Source organism: Camelus ferus, chromosome 4 (genome assembly GCF_009834535.1).
Source record: "Camelus ferus isolate YT-003-E chromosome 4, BCGSAC_Cfer_1.0, whole genome shotgun sequence".
In the NCBI taxonomy this organism is placed as follows: domain Eukaryota; kingdom Metazoa; phylum Chordata; class Mammalia; order Artiodactyla; family Camelidae; genus Camelus; species Camelus ferus.
The window spans coordinates 39,917,019-39,930,309 of record NC_045699.1 but is presented as its reverse complement, the minus strand read 5'-3'; positions in this window follow the sequence as shown (position 1 = coordinate 39,930,309).

The following is a 13,291-nucleotide window of genomic DNA, read 5'->3' as shown; positions in this document are numbered from 1 at the left end:
GGCATTGTGAGGAAGCCCAAGTCAACCACGTGAAGAGCCACCTGGAGAGAGATGCTTAGTCAGCCCATAGCTCTTCCAACCATGCCAGCTGAGGTGCCAGACAGGGTGAGTGAAGAAACCATCCTGCACACCCACTGCGTTAAGCTTTTAAATAACTCCCCCAGCCTCATCTGACTGCAGCTGATGGGGGGGGGGCCCTAGTTAAGAACCTCCCAGCTCTCAGCCTACCCCTAGAAACGTGAGCAATAGCAATCCATTGTTTTTAAGGCATTACATTTTGGGATAGTCTGTTACACGGAAATAGATAACCAGAACAGACAACTGTCCAGCCTTCACGTTTTTTCTGTATTATTTTTTCTGCTACATCTTAAATGAATCAGGTGGTGGTTGTGACTTAGCCTAGGAACCTGACCACTAGTCAGGACATGGACACTGGGGTGATGTTCCTCAGCGGCCAGCAGGGAAGGTTGTGTGACACTCGATTATATAATTGGACATTTCTGTTTAGGCCGAGGAAATAGGTGGGAATGGCTACTGCTCCTCCTTGAGCTTCCTGGGGCTTGAGGCCCCACGAGTGGCTAGCATTGGAGGATATTTCTGTGTCAGGAGGTTCCTAAACTGTATGATCAGAGAGGAGGAGGATTAGAATTCCTGTCTCAATCATGTGAACTATTTCAATCAAAGTTGGGTTGTTTTTTTTATTTTTAATCTCAGACAGCAGCCATTTGGTTGCATTTGGTTGGGAGGACAATTAGATTAGAATCTCTTCCAAGGTAAGAACAGTACCCCCAAAATTCCCTACATTTCTAAGAATGACTGATGGTGCTGACAATCGTGTTTTACTGGAGTTTGATTCTGTTCCATTAGCTTCTCCTTTGTAAGAGGTAAATAAATAACTGCACCCTGCTTTTCACCTTTCTTTCCCAGATTTTCAGATGTAGATTTGCCACTATAATTCATTCTCGGCCTCTGGATGTGCAGTTATTTATTGGCTTTATTTTGTTGACCAGAACGTGTTTGTTTCAGCAGCCTACCCTGGTCCTTTTGGAAAATCAAGAGTTCATAGACATAAAAATGTCCTCAGCTCTTTACTAAAGAAAAAAATCATCTTCCTTTTAGTTTATATTAACCTCACCTTTCTGATGAAAATACATAAAACCCTAACTTTCGCAAAGACTGGGCTTCATAATGTTCAGGTGGATAGTTGGTATGAATTTAATTGTCTTCCACCTAATCCTTCTTCTCCATGCAGGGAAAGCGTGACTGTTTATCTCTTGAGTTCATGCAAGAATGCTGAAATGGACTTTGGCATCAGACCGATATAGTGCAATTTCAAGCTCTTATTGTTTAGTTGGTCACTTTGGGCATGGTACTTAACTTTTATAGCCTCAAATTTCTCATAGGTAAAATGGGGATAATAAGAGAACCTAACATTTAGAATTGTTTTGAGGGTTACATGAGATACTGACCCTAAAGTGCACACAGTGAATGCTTAAGAAATGTTAGCCGCCTGTCACTTGTTCAGGTATTTTATGAGGTAGGTCACTGTTTTGTTTTAATTTTTTGATCACTACTTTGGAAAGGTTAAAAGTGCACTTAATAAAATCTTGATCTGCATGCTCTTAAGATAACTTGGATCTATCGAGTCCTAAGTGAAGAGTGTAGGGTGTTCTTCTCAGGTTGAGTCCCCAGTCTTCCTCTCATCAAATTCATCACCCAGAGCATAACTTTGAGAAGACAACTTCTCTGCTCAGAAATTTCAAGTGCAAACTCCTTAGTTTTGCATTCAAAGGCCTTCCCCAGTTGAACCCTGGATTTACCTTCCAGATTTAGCATTTTCCCTCTGCTCTCACCAAACAAAGACAGTCACATTCTTTTCCTAATACATAGCTGCTTTTCCCCCTCTGACTTTATTCATATAATTCACTCTGTCTGAAGTGCACATCACCTACTTTTACCTCCCCAGAGTCCACTCGTTCTTCAAAGAAGCCCTTGCTCAACAATCGTTCCCTCCACGAAGCCTTATCTTATCTCTCTTCTGCGTGGAATCATTTTATTCCTCTAAGCATCTAGAACCTGATGTCCATGATTCAGTTATGGGACAATCACAACCTAACTTTCTTATTAAGACGTAAGCTTTATGAAAACAGGGATCATTTCTTACCCATATTTTTATTTGCCACAGCACTTAGCCTAGACAAATCAGTGCTTCCCAAACTATATGTGAAGAGGAGCCAGCTTAAACAAATGGAAATCTGTTGCAGACTAGGATGTTTATAAGATACAATAAAAAGGAATTATTAGAGAAATGAAATTAAAAAACAGACTTACAAAATACAAGCCTAAATATATTGTTATTATAGTCAAAAGACATACAATTATCCTCTCAAAGTGAAATAAGTGTGTACTGTTCTCATCTTCTACTAGTAAGAATTCATGGACTGTGTGAGGTTATAGAAAAATATATATTGGTTTCTACCCTCAGCTCCTGGCACAGAGGTTTTAAAACCCTTGTAATTTCCTAACTGATGAGCACTAGGAGCATTTTTTGTTCTAATAGTTGGTCTTTGACCTTGGTTCCTGATACAGGACTCCTAAAACCCTTATAATTTCCTAGGTGATAGGAGTATCTTTTGTTCTAAGGGGGTAACTCTGGGTGGAATCCTGGATAGTTCCTGGATGAAGGCTTGTCCTGAAAAGACCAAGCCTTGATTAGAAGCTTGGAATTTTCAGCCCCTCTCCATCCTTCTTCCATTCTCCAGAGAGGGAAAAGGGGCTGGAAATGGAGTTGATGGGTTGATCATACCTACATGATGAAGCCTCCATAAAACCCCCAAAGTATGGGGATTGGGGAGCTTCCATGTCGGCAAACACATCCACATACTGGGAGGGTGACACCCCAACTCTACCAGGACAGAAGCTCCTATACTCAGGACCCTCCTAGACCTCATTCTATGTATCTCTTCATCTGGTTGTTCATCTGTATCCTTTATCATATCTATTAATAAACTGGTCAATGTAAATAAGTGTTTCCCTGAGTTCTGTGAGCCACTCTAGCAAATTAATCAAACCTGAGGAGGTGGTCATGGGAACCTCAGATTTATAGCTATTGGTCAGAAGCATAGTGTTACCTGGACTTGTAATTGGCATCTGAAGTTGGGGTACAGTCTTGTAGGACTGAGCTCTTAACCTGTGGGATCTGATGCTGTCTCCAGGTAGATAATGTCAGAATTGAGTTAAATTGTAGGACACCCAACTGGTGTTGCAGAGAATTCTGGGAGGCAGCACACCCACACAACTGGTGTCAGAAGCATGAGTGTTGTAGAAGTGTGTGAGTAAAGGAAAAACACAGGAGAGAAACTGAGCTCTTCCAACTCAGACTGGCACAAGTCCACAGGTCACACATTGAGCAGCATAACTATACAGAACTGCTCTGTTAACATGTTAGTTGAATAAGTAAATCCATGGAATAGAGAATGTTTTATAACATTTTCTCCTGTGATTTTCAATTTTTACTTGTCTCTGGCTCATTCTTTAAGAATATAGGATGATTAATTATTAATAAACTATGATGAAATGTTCTCATATTAGCTTGATGATTTCTGAATGTTATATTGATGCATTTTAACCAATAAACCCCCAAACAAGTTTCTTTTTGAAAGAAAAAAGGTGGAGTGGGATAATTGCTTCATTCCAGAAGTTCAGGGATATTCCCCATTGAAGAAAAACTGAAAACTCACTTCTTGGATTAGTGTTCTGCCTTACATCATTTAATTTCAAGAAATATCTTTTAAATTGAAGAAGTATACACCACAAAATATCCATGGCTAGTCAAGAATTACACTGAAATTTCATTAAATCACATCTAGGGAATTTAAGTGAACTCAAGTAAGTAAATTAAGTGCTGAGTTAATTAAGTTGTTAATTAGTTAATTAACTGTTATAGTTTTAAGGGATGCCATTAACAAACTGACATAAATTTCAGTTTTACTTTTCCTATATTTAGAAGGTCTTCATGGAACTGTAAAAGCTTGAGGGCCTAATTCTTTCCACAGAGTTTTGAACCAAATACTAACATATTTAATATAAGATTTTTATTATTTAGGGTTGAAGGCATTTTAAAACAATTTGTCTAATTGCCTTTTTTCTTTTGCAAACCAGAGAATATTCTCTTCATTTGCTTTTTTCTCCTATAAAATAGAATACCTAAGTGAAACAAATACGAAAGTAGCCACAGTGCACAGTTTGATGTGTACCACTTCATTTCTTTTTGGTATTTTTTTAGGCATGAAGGTTTTGGAACAGTAGATTTCAATTATTTTCTGTAAAACAAACCATTCCCAAACTTAACTTGGTGGCTTAAAATAATAACAGTCATTTATTTAGTCTACGATTCTGCAAATTGGGCGGGGCTACATGGGGACATCTCACCTGTTCTGACTCGGACTGGATGACCCATTTCTCATGACTGACAAGATGGACCTGGCTTTTGGCTGGGAGTGAGCCAGGGCTGACTCCTGGGGCCTTGGTTCCTCTTCTCAAGGTTCTTTCTGTGGAGTTGCTTGGACTTCATCACAGCATGGCAGCAGGCTTCCAAGAGTGAGTTCCAAGAGGTCTGAACAGAAGCTGGAAGTCTTTGTACGACCTAGCCCCAGAAATCGCAGAATGTCACTTCTGCAGTATTCTGTAGGTCAAGCAAGTCACTAAAGTCAGCCCAGACTTAAGGGGAAGGGAATGAGTCCCTCTCTCAGTGGGAAATGTACCAAAGATATAAAGGAATAATTCAGCTCAGTAAGTTAAGAAGGACTTGTAAACTCACGTGGTAGACTCTGATACTGGAAAAGATGGAGATTTAAAATTTTTCCTCAGTTAAGACTACCTCACAGTGAGCTGAACACCATGAGCAAATAATGTAGTAGAAAATGCACTGGATTAAGGTAGAAGATCTGGATTTCAGTTAAGGTTCTGTTGTACTACTTGAGAGATTTTAAGGAAGTTATTTCGTCTTTCTAAGACTCTGTTTTCTGATATTTAAAAGAAGGATAATAATATCTTCCCTATTGGTGTACATCACAGAGCAACTGAGAAGTTCAAATACGTTACCATATACTATACTTCAGATGGAAAGCATAGTAAGTACAGTAAGTAAAGTACACTTTAGAAAGTGTCCTTTAGATGGAAAAACAAATTGTATGTGTATTGGGCATTCTTACTGCTGGAATATACCCATTGAACTTTCTTCCTCATACATGTCTGTTGCTAATTAGTTTATACTGTATTTTATTTATTTGTGTACATCAGTAACCCAGAAATCTTGAACTACTGTCTTCACTGGGAATCATGACAGCATGACCTCAGGAAACCCGCTTATACATTGGGAGAGTAGAATTCCTATAACCAGGAATGTAGGAGAAAGGGCTTTCCCCACTGTTGGAAGCTTGGACTTTGGGATGGGCAGAGTTGGGAAGGTATAGGCACCTTACCTAATATTGAAGTAGTGCCTGTGAAAGAGTAGTGCTAGGTTGATTGGGGGTCAACTGAATTTCTGAATCTGTAGGCTGTAAATCTGGGAGTATGAGCCATGGTGCAGGAGGGTGTCAGTGGTTTCTAAGTGGTTGGAGTTGGTGGTGGTAACCATGGCTATGGCCCAACAGGGAAAGTCAAATTGATCTCAGCTGGTCCTAGTGAGGTTTTGTCATCAGTGAGCCAAGCAATTGGGATCTGAGAGAAGCAAGCATTAGAAATGAGGAGAGTAAAGGAAGAAATTCATTAAACCTAGCCTCAGGGATTGTGGTTGGAGATGCTTGATGAACAGGCTTTGATGCCCCCAAAGAGAGAGCAAGATACAGTGCTTGAAGAAGGTGAAACAAAGTGGAGTGTCTGGGCCGCTACTGAGGAAGAACGGGCCTTGTGGGTTAGGGCTTGTTCAAGCATTAACTTAGCAGAAGAAAGCCATAGACCTTCCTCTAAAATCTCTTCAGGCCTTTCTCTTACACCTTAATCAGTGTTGTCCATCCCATCTCCCTTACTCCCCGTGAAATCCTTTAGGGCAGGCCCATCCCTTAACAAAGGCAGAGCTTATTCAATGTTTGGTGAATTCTATTTCCATATGAGTCTAAAATACTCTGCAGCAAATGTTGGGTTGGATACCAAAGAAGATAGACCTTATTGCACACTTGTAATACATACTGGCTTCCTTGAAGATTAGAAAAAAGAAAGTGGAGGCAAACCATCTTGGGTAGAGTCAACTATCTTTTGCTGCTTGCCTGGTGCACTCAGTGCTCTCAGGCGCAACTGAGTAGCAGAAATTGGTAAGATGGCCTTGACTGAGACTTCTAAAAACTCACAACTACAGAGTTTTCTGTGCACAATGTATACTTTGTAAAAGTGAAATTCTTCTCATGGTGGAATCATCTACGCAAGCTTGACATGGCACCAGGGACTAATGTCCTTGGTGGTGTATGGGTAGAAATGGAGCTAGGGAGTGAATAAAATGAACATTCCACATGGTGCTTAAAATATAGTTGTAGCCACTGAAGAGCACTTTTCTAAAGTAAGACATTAATAGATGCAAAACAATACACAGTAAATTTTCTTTTTTCTGATTAGTCAGGAAATAAGTTGTTTATCAAATATTCAGGTATTTCAGATGTCCTGCTAGGATTATATTTTATGGGAAACACTGTCAATTGTCTATTCAATATCCATTCTTTCTTTCTTCTTCAGTAACAGAACTCAGAATTGTTGGATCTGGCCATGTGCCTGGTTATGAAATGATATTTTAAGAATTTGTTGCAGATAAGGGCACAAATAACAATTATGCAGAGATCCCCGGGTGGGGGGGGGTGCCTTTTTTTTTTTACTTTTTATTTATCTGAAAAAAATTTTATTGAAATATAATCGATTTACAATGTTGTGTTAATTTCTGGTATACAGCATAATGTTTTATATATATATATAATGTATAATAAGTATATATATACACACATATACTTACATACACACATACATATATATAAAATCCTTTTCATTGTAGGTTATTACAAGATATTGAATATAGTTCCCTGTGCTATACAGTATGAACTTGCTGTTCATCTATTTTATGTATAGCGGTTACTATCTGCAAATTCCGAACTCCTAGTTTATCTCTCCACATCCCCTCTTTCTCCTCTGGTAAACATGAGTTTGTTTTCCATGTCTGTGAGTCTATTTCTGTTTTATAAATAAGCTCATTTGTGTCAATTTTTTAGATTCCACATGTAAGTTATATCATATGGTATTCTTCTTTCTCTTTCTGACTTACTTCACTGAGTATGACAAACTCCAGGCCCATCCATGTTGCTGCAAATACCATTATTTTATTCTTTTTTAAAATGGCTGCATAATATTCTATTGTATAAATATACCACAGTCTTTATCCAGTCATCTGTCAATGGACATTTAGGTAGCTTCCATGTCTTGGCTATTGTAATCAGTGCTGCTGTGAACATTGGGATACATGTCTCTTTTCTAATTAGGGGTTCCTCTGGATATATGCCGAGCAGTGGGATTGCTGGATCACATAGTAAGTCTATTTTTAGTTTTTTGAGGAATCTCCATACCGTTTTCCATAATGGCTGCACCAAACTACATTCCCACCAACAGTATCAGAGGGTTCCCTTTTTTCTACATCCTCGCCTGCATTTATCATTTGTGGACTTTTGAGTGATGGCCATTCTGACTGGTGTGAGGTAATATATCATTATAGTTTTGATTTGCATTTCTCTGATAGTTAGCAATATTGAGTATCTTTTCATGTGCCTATTGGCCATCTGTATGTGTTCATTGAAGAAATGTCTGTTTAGGTCTTCTGCTCAATTTTTGATCGAGTTTTTTTTTTGCTGTTGTTATTAAGTTGTATGAGCTGTTTGTATATTCTGGAAATTAAACCTTTGTCAGTTGAATCATTTGCAAATATTTTCTCCTATTCTGTAGGTTGTCATTTTGTTTTGTTTATGGTTTCCTTTGCTGTGCAAAACCTTGTAAGTTTAATTAGGTCCCATTTGTTTATTTTTGCTTTTATTTCTATTGTCTGAGAGAACATTGCTAAGATTTGTGTCAGAGAATGTTTTGCCTGTGTTTTCTTCTAGGAGGTTTATAGTGTCTTGTCTGATGTTTAAATCTTTAAGCCATTTTGTTTATTTTTGTGTATAGTGTAAGGGAGTGTTCTAGCTTCATTGATTTACATGCTGCTGTCCAGCTTTCCCAACACCAGCTGCCAAAGAGACTGTCTTTTCTCCATTGTATATTCTTGCCTACTTTGTCGAAGATTAATTGACTGTAGGTGTTTGGTTTTATTTCTGGGCTCTGTATTCTGTTGCGTTGATCCGCATGTCTGTTTTTGTGCCAGTACCATGCTGTTTTGATTATTGTCACTCTGTAGTATTGTCTGAAGTCTGGAATGTTTATTCTTCCAGCTTTGTTCTTTTTCTTCAATATTGCTTTGGCAATGATGGGTCTTTTGTGAGTCCATATAAATTTTAGGATTAATTGTTCTAATTCTGTGAAAAATGTTCTGGATAATTTGAAAGGGATAGCATTAAATCTGTAGATTTCTTTGGGTAGTATGGCCATAGGTGGGGTCCAGACAGCCTGGATTTGCTTTCTAGCTTTGACTCTTACTAATTCTGTGATCTTGGTCAAGCTGCTGAACTTCTCTCTGCCTCAGTTTCCTCATCTGTAAAATGGGGGAAATAATAGTACATCTACAATAGGGTTAATATGAGTATTAACTGCAATAAAGAGTTTATAACAGTGCCTAGAGCATAGTAAATGTTATTCTAAGTTTATCGAGTTGTGAGTACACTCCCTGTTGCTGCTGCCATATTCTTAGCTCTGTCTCAGATGACCTAGTGTTTTCTGGATTGCCTCATGCCCAGAGTAGTATCTCCCAGTTGGCTTCTTCAGGATACTAATGATGTAGAAGTTAGGTAAATTTGTAAAACATGAAATGTCCTTTTCTTGAGGAGATAGTATAACAGAAAACACCCGTTTAGTTGACTTTTTTACAGACTAATTTAATCATAGACTCCAGAACTGTTTTTTCCATCTAACTCCTAATTTTCACATTTGAGACCTGGTACCATATAGTAATAACCATGGTGGAGTGCTTATGAAGAGTGGCAGACAAAAGCAGAGCCATTCTGCAGTATATTGCATCTAAGAGAGTGGCTCCTTCAGATCATCTGGGGTGAAGAAGAAGTTTCAAATCAGTACTGTCTGCCAGCGAAGTACCCACCCTACGGCACATGCCTGCCTGAGGGGCTGGGAACTAATGAGCACATCTACTTACTCCTGCTTTTGTCTCCGTTACATGCAGTCAGGCCCTCAGCTCACATGTGAACAAGTACTGCCTAGACATTTGAGATTGGGACGAGGAAGTCTTTCCCATCCAGCATTACACTAGGCTCATGCGATGATGTTATTTCTCCTGTCAGCGTATTGTCTCTAGCACCTAATTTTCTTCTAAGAGAACATGTGGAAACAATGATTCCTCTCTCTAACCCTGCCTTTTGGATCTAGTTTTTTGTTCTTTTAAGTAAATCAAAGCTGTGGCTAAATAATGAAGCCAGAAGATGTCTGTTTATTCATACATATTTTTTTATTTAAAAAATGGGTCTGAGGGAGTTCCCAAGACGGTGGAGTAGAAAAACCCTGAGCTCACCTTCTCTCAAGGTACACCGAAATTACAACTATTTACAGAACAACTATTGAAGAAGAGCAGAAACTACCAGAAAAGAACCGCAATGAGTCAGGTAGGAGGGGCAGAGTTGCAGTATAGTCAAGACCCACAAACAGGAGAATAATTACAATTGCAGAAGTTCTCCTCAAGGAGTGAGGGGTCTGAGCCCCCACATTAGGCTCCCCACCCTGGGGGTCCTGTACGAGAAAGATGAGACCCCAGGATGTTTGGCTTTGAAGGCCAGCGAGGTTTACTTTCGGGACCCAGAGGTCTGTGAGAAATAGAGTCCACTCTTAAAGGGCACACAGACTCTCACATGCTCCAGGACTCAGGGCAGAAGCAGTAATTTGAAAGAAGCCTTGGTCAGTCCTAACAGCTGATTTTGGAGAGTATCCTGAATAGGCAGGAGGCAACTGTTTTTCACCATCAGGGACAGAGACACTGGCGGCTGTCATTTTTGGGAGCTTGTTCTACCATGTGGCACTGTAGCACATGGACACTGCTGCTGGCAAGTGGCATTTTGGAATTCTCCCTCTGGCTTATTAGCCTCAGGACCCAGCCCCATCCCTATCCACCAGCCTGTAGGCACCAGTACTGGGATGCCTAAGGCCAAGCAAGCAACCAGGCAGGGACACAGGCCCACCCCCCAGAAACCAGTCTGCCTTAAACCCGCCAGAGCCTACAGCTGCCCCTGCACATGGCCCTGCCTACCAGAGGACCCAGGACCCAGCCCCACACACCAGTGTGCAGGGACTACACCTGGGGCTCCCGGGGCCATGCAGCCAGAGACCTCAGACCCAGCTCCACTCACCAGTGGGCAGGCATCTGCCCCAGAATCCTCTGAGTCCCAGCCCTCACACCAGAGAGCCTGCTCTAGCCTTAGGAACAGTCTTACCCACCAGGGGGTGGACACCAGCTCCAGAACAACTACAGCCCTGCAGCCTGCCGAAGTAGGACCCAGCCCACCTACCAGCAGGCCAGCACTCGCCCTGGGACCAGTTGGGCCCTGCGCCTGCCCACTAGCAGGCTAGCACAAGATTTGTGACAACCCAGACCCCACAGCCAGGTTTGTCAGGACCCAGCCTCATCCACCAGCAGTTGGACACCAGCTCTGGGACCTCTGGGCCCTGAAGCCAGACCCAAGGACATGGCTTTGCCTGCTAGCAGGCTGGCACTAGCTCCAGGACCTGGCTTCACCCACTAGTGGGTGTATACTAGCCCCAGAATCACCTAGATCCTGTCTACGAGGGAGCCAGAACTATCCCTGGCATTCCCCTGGGTTCCACAGTCAGCTGCCTTGTGACCTGGCCCTGCCAGGGAGTGGCCAGCAGCCTCCACACAGGGCAGGGCCTGGCAACCAGCCAAACCAGGAGACAGCCAACCTACCAGACTACCCACAGTCGTCAGCCTGCCACAACAGAAGGACTCATGCAGCCCACAGAGGGGGCACCCAAGAGCACATAGCTCTGCTAACTAGAGGGAGTGTGCTGTGGGGATGCATAGGAGGTTGCGTACAAAAGGCCACTTCTTCAAGGTCAAGAAATGTAACTAGCCTACCAGATACACAGAAATGAAAACAGTGGGTTAGGCAAAATGAGGTGACAGAGGAGCATGTTCCAAACAAAGGAAAAACATAAAACCCCAGAAGAATCAAATGGACATAGTCTATCTACCTTGGGAGAAGAATGGATGAACAGAGCAAGAAGTTAGAAGTTAGAAAAGTTAGAAAATGTAAAGAACAACCAAACAGAGATGAAGACTATAGAGACTGAAATGAAAAATATGCTGTGAGGAATGGATCACTGACCTGGAAGACAGAGTGGTGGAAATCACTGACAGCGGAAAGCTAACAGAAAAAAGAATTAAAAGAAAGGAGGACAACATCAAGCGTACTAACATCTGCATTATAGGAATTCCAGAAGGAAAAGAGACAGAGAAAGGGGAAAGAAAACATATTTAAATGTAATTGTTTAAAATATCCCTAACCTGGGGTAGGAAACAGATATCCAGGTCCAGGAAGCACAGAGAGTCCCAAACAGGATCAACCCAAGAAGATATAACAATTGTCAATATATATGCACCCAACACAGGACCACTTAAGTACATAAAGCAAATATTAGCAAATATAAAGGGAGAAATTGACAGTAGCACAGTAATAGTAGGGGACTTTAACACCCCACTTACATCAATGGACAGATCATCCAGACAGAAAATAAGGAAACACTGGCCTTAAATAACACGTTAGACCAAATTGACTTAATAGATACACATAGACCGTTCCATCCAAAAGCAGCAGAATACACATTCTTTTCAAAAGCACATGGAACTTCCAGGATAGATCACATGCTAGGCTACAGAATGAGCCTCAGTAAATTTAAGAAAATTGAGATTATACCAAGCGTCTTTTCCAACCACAACACTATGAGTCCAGAAACCAACTACAATAAAAAAAAAAAAAAACCTGCAAAAACCACAAACACATGGAAGCTAAACAATATGCTACTAAACAACCAATGGAACAGTGAAGAAATCAAAGAGGAAATAAAAAAAACACTTGGAGACAGATGAAAACAAAAACACAATGATCCAAAATCCATGAGATGCGGCAAAAGCAGTTCTAAGAGGGGAGTTTATAGCAATAAAAACATACTTCAGGAAACAAGAAAAATGTCAAATAAACAACCTAAACTTACACCTAAAGGCACTAGAGAAAGAACAAGCAAAACTCAAAGTTACTAGAAAGAAGAATCGTAAAAGTCAGGGCAGGAACAAGTGAAATAGATTAAAAAAGTAGATAAGATCGGTGAAACTTAGAGCTGGTTCTTTGAAAAGATAAATAAAATTAATAAACCATTAGTCAGACTCATCATCAAAAAAAAGAGAGGACCTAAATCAATATAATCAAATGAAAAAGAAGTTAACAACCAAGACCACAGAAATACAAAGGATCATAGGCGATTACTATGAATAATTATATGCCAATAAAATGGGCAACCTGGAAGAAATGGACACATTCCTCGAAATGTACTATTACCCAAGAATGAACAGGAATAAATAGAAAATATGAAAAGACCAATTGCCAGTAATGAAATTGAATCTGTAATTTAAAAAACCCCAACAAAGTCAAGAAGCAGATGCCTTCACAGGTGAACTCTACCAAATATTTAGAGAAGAGTTAATGCCTGTCTTTCTCGATCTATTCCAAAAATTGCAGAGGAAGGAATGCTTTCAAATAATCCTGTGAGGCCAGCATCACTCTGATACCAAAACCAGATATTATAAGAAAATTACAGACCAGTATCACTGATGAACATATATGTAAAAATCCTCAGCAAAGTAAACCCAACAATACATTAAATGGATCATACTTCATGAAGGAAACAGTCCCACAGATACAGAGAACAAACTAGTGGTTACCAGTGGGGAGGGGCAAGACAGTGGTAGAGGATTAAGAGGTACAAACTCCTATGTAAAATAAATATGCTACAAGGATAGATTGTACAGCACAGGGAATGTAGCCAATATTTAATAATAACTATAAATATAATAAAATCTATAAAAAGCTTAAAT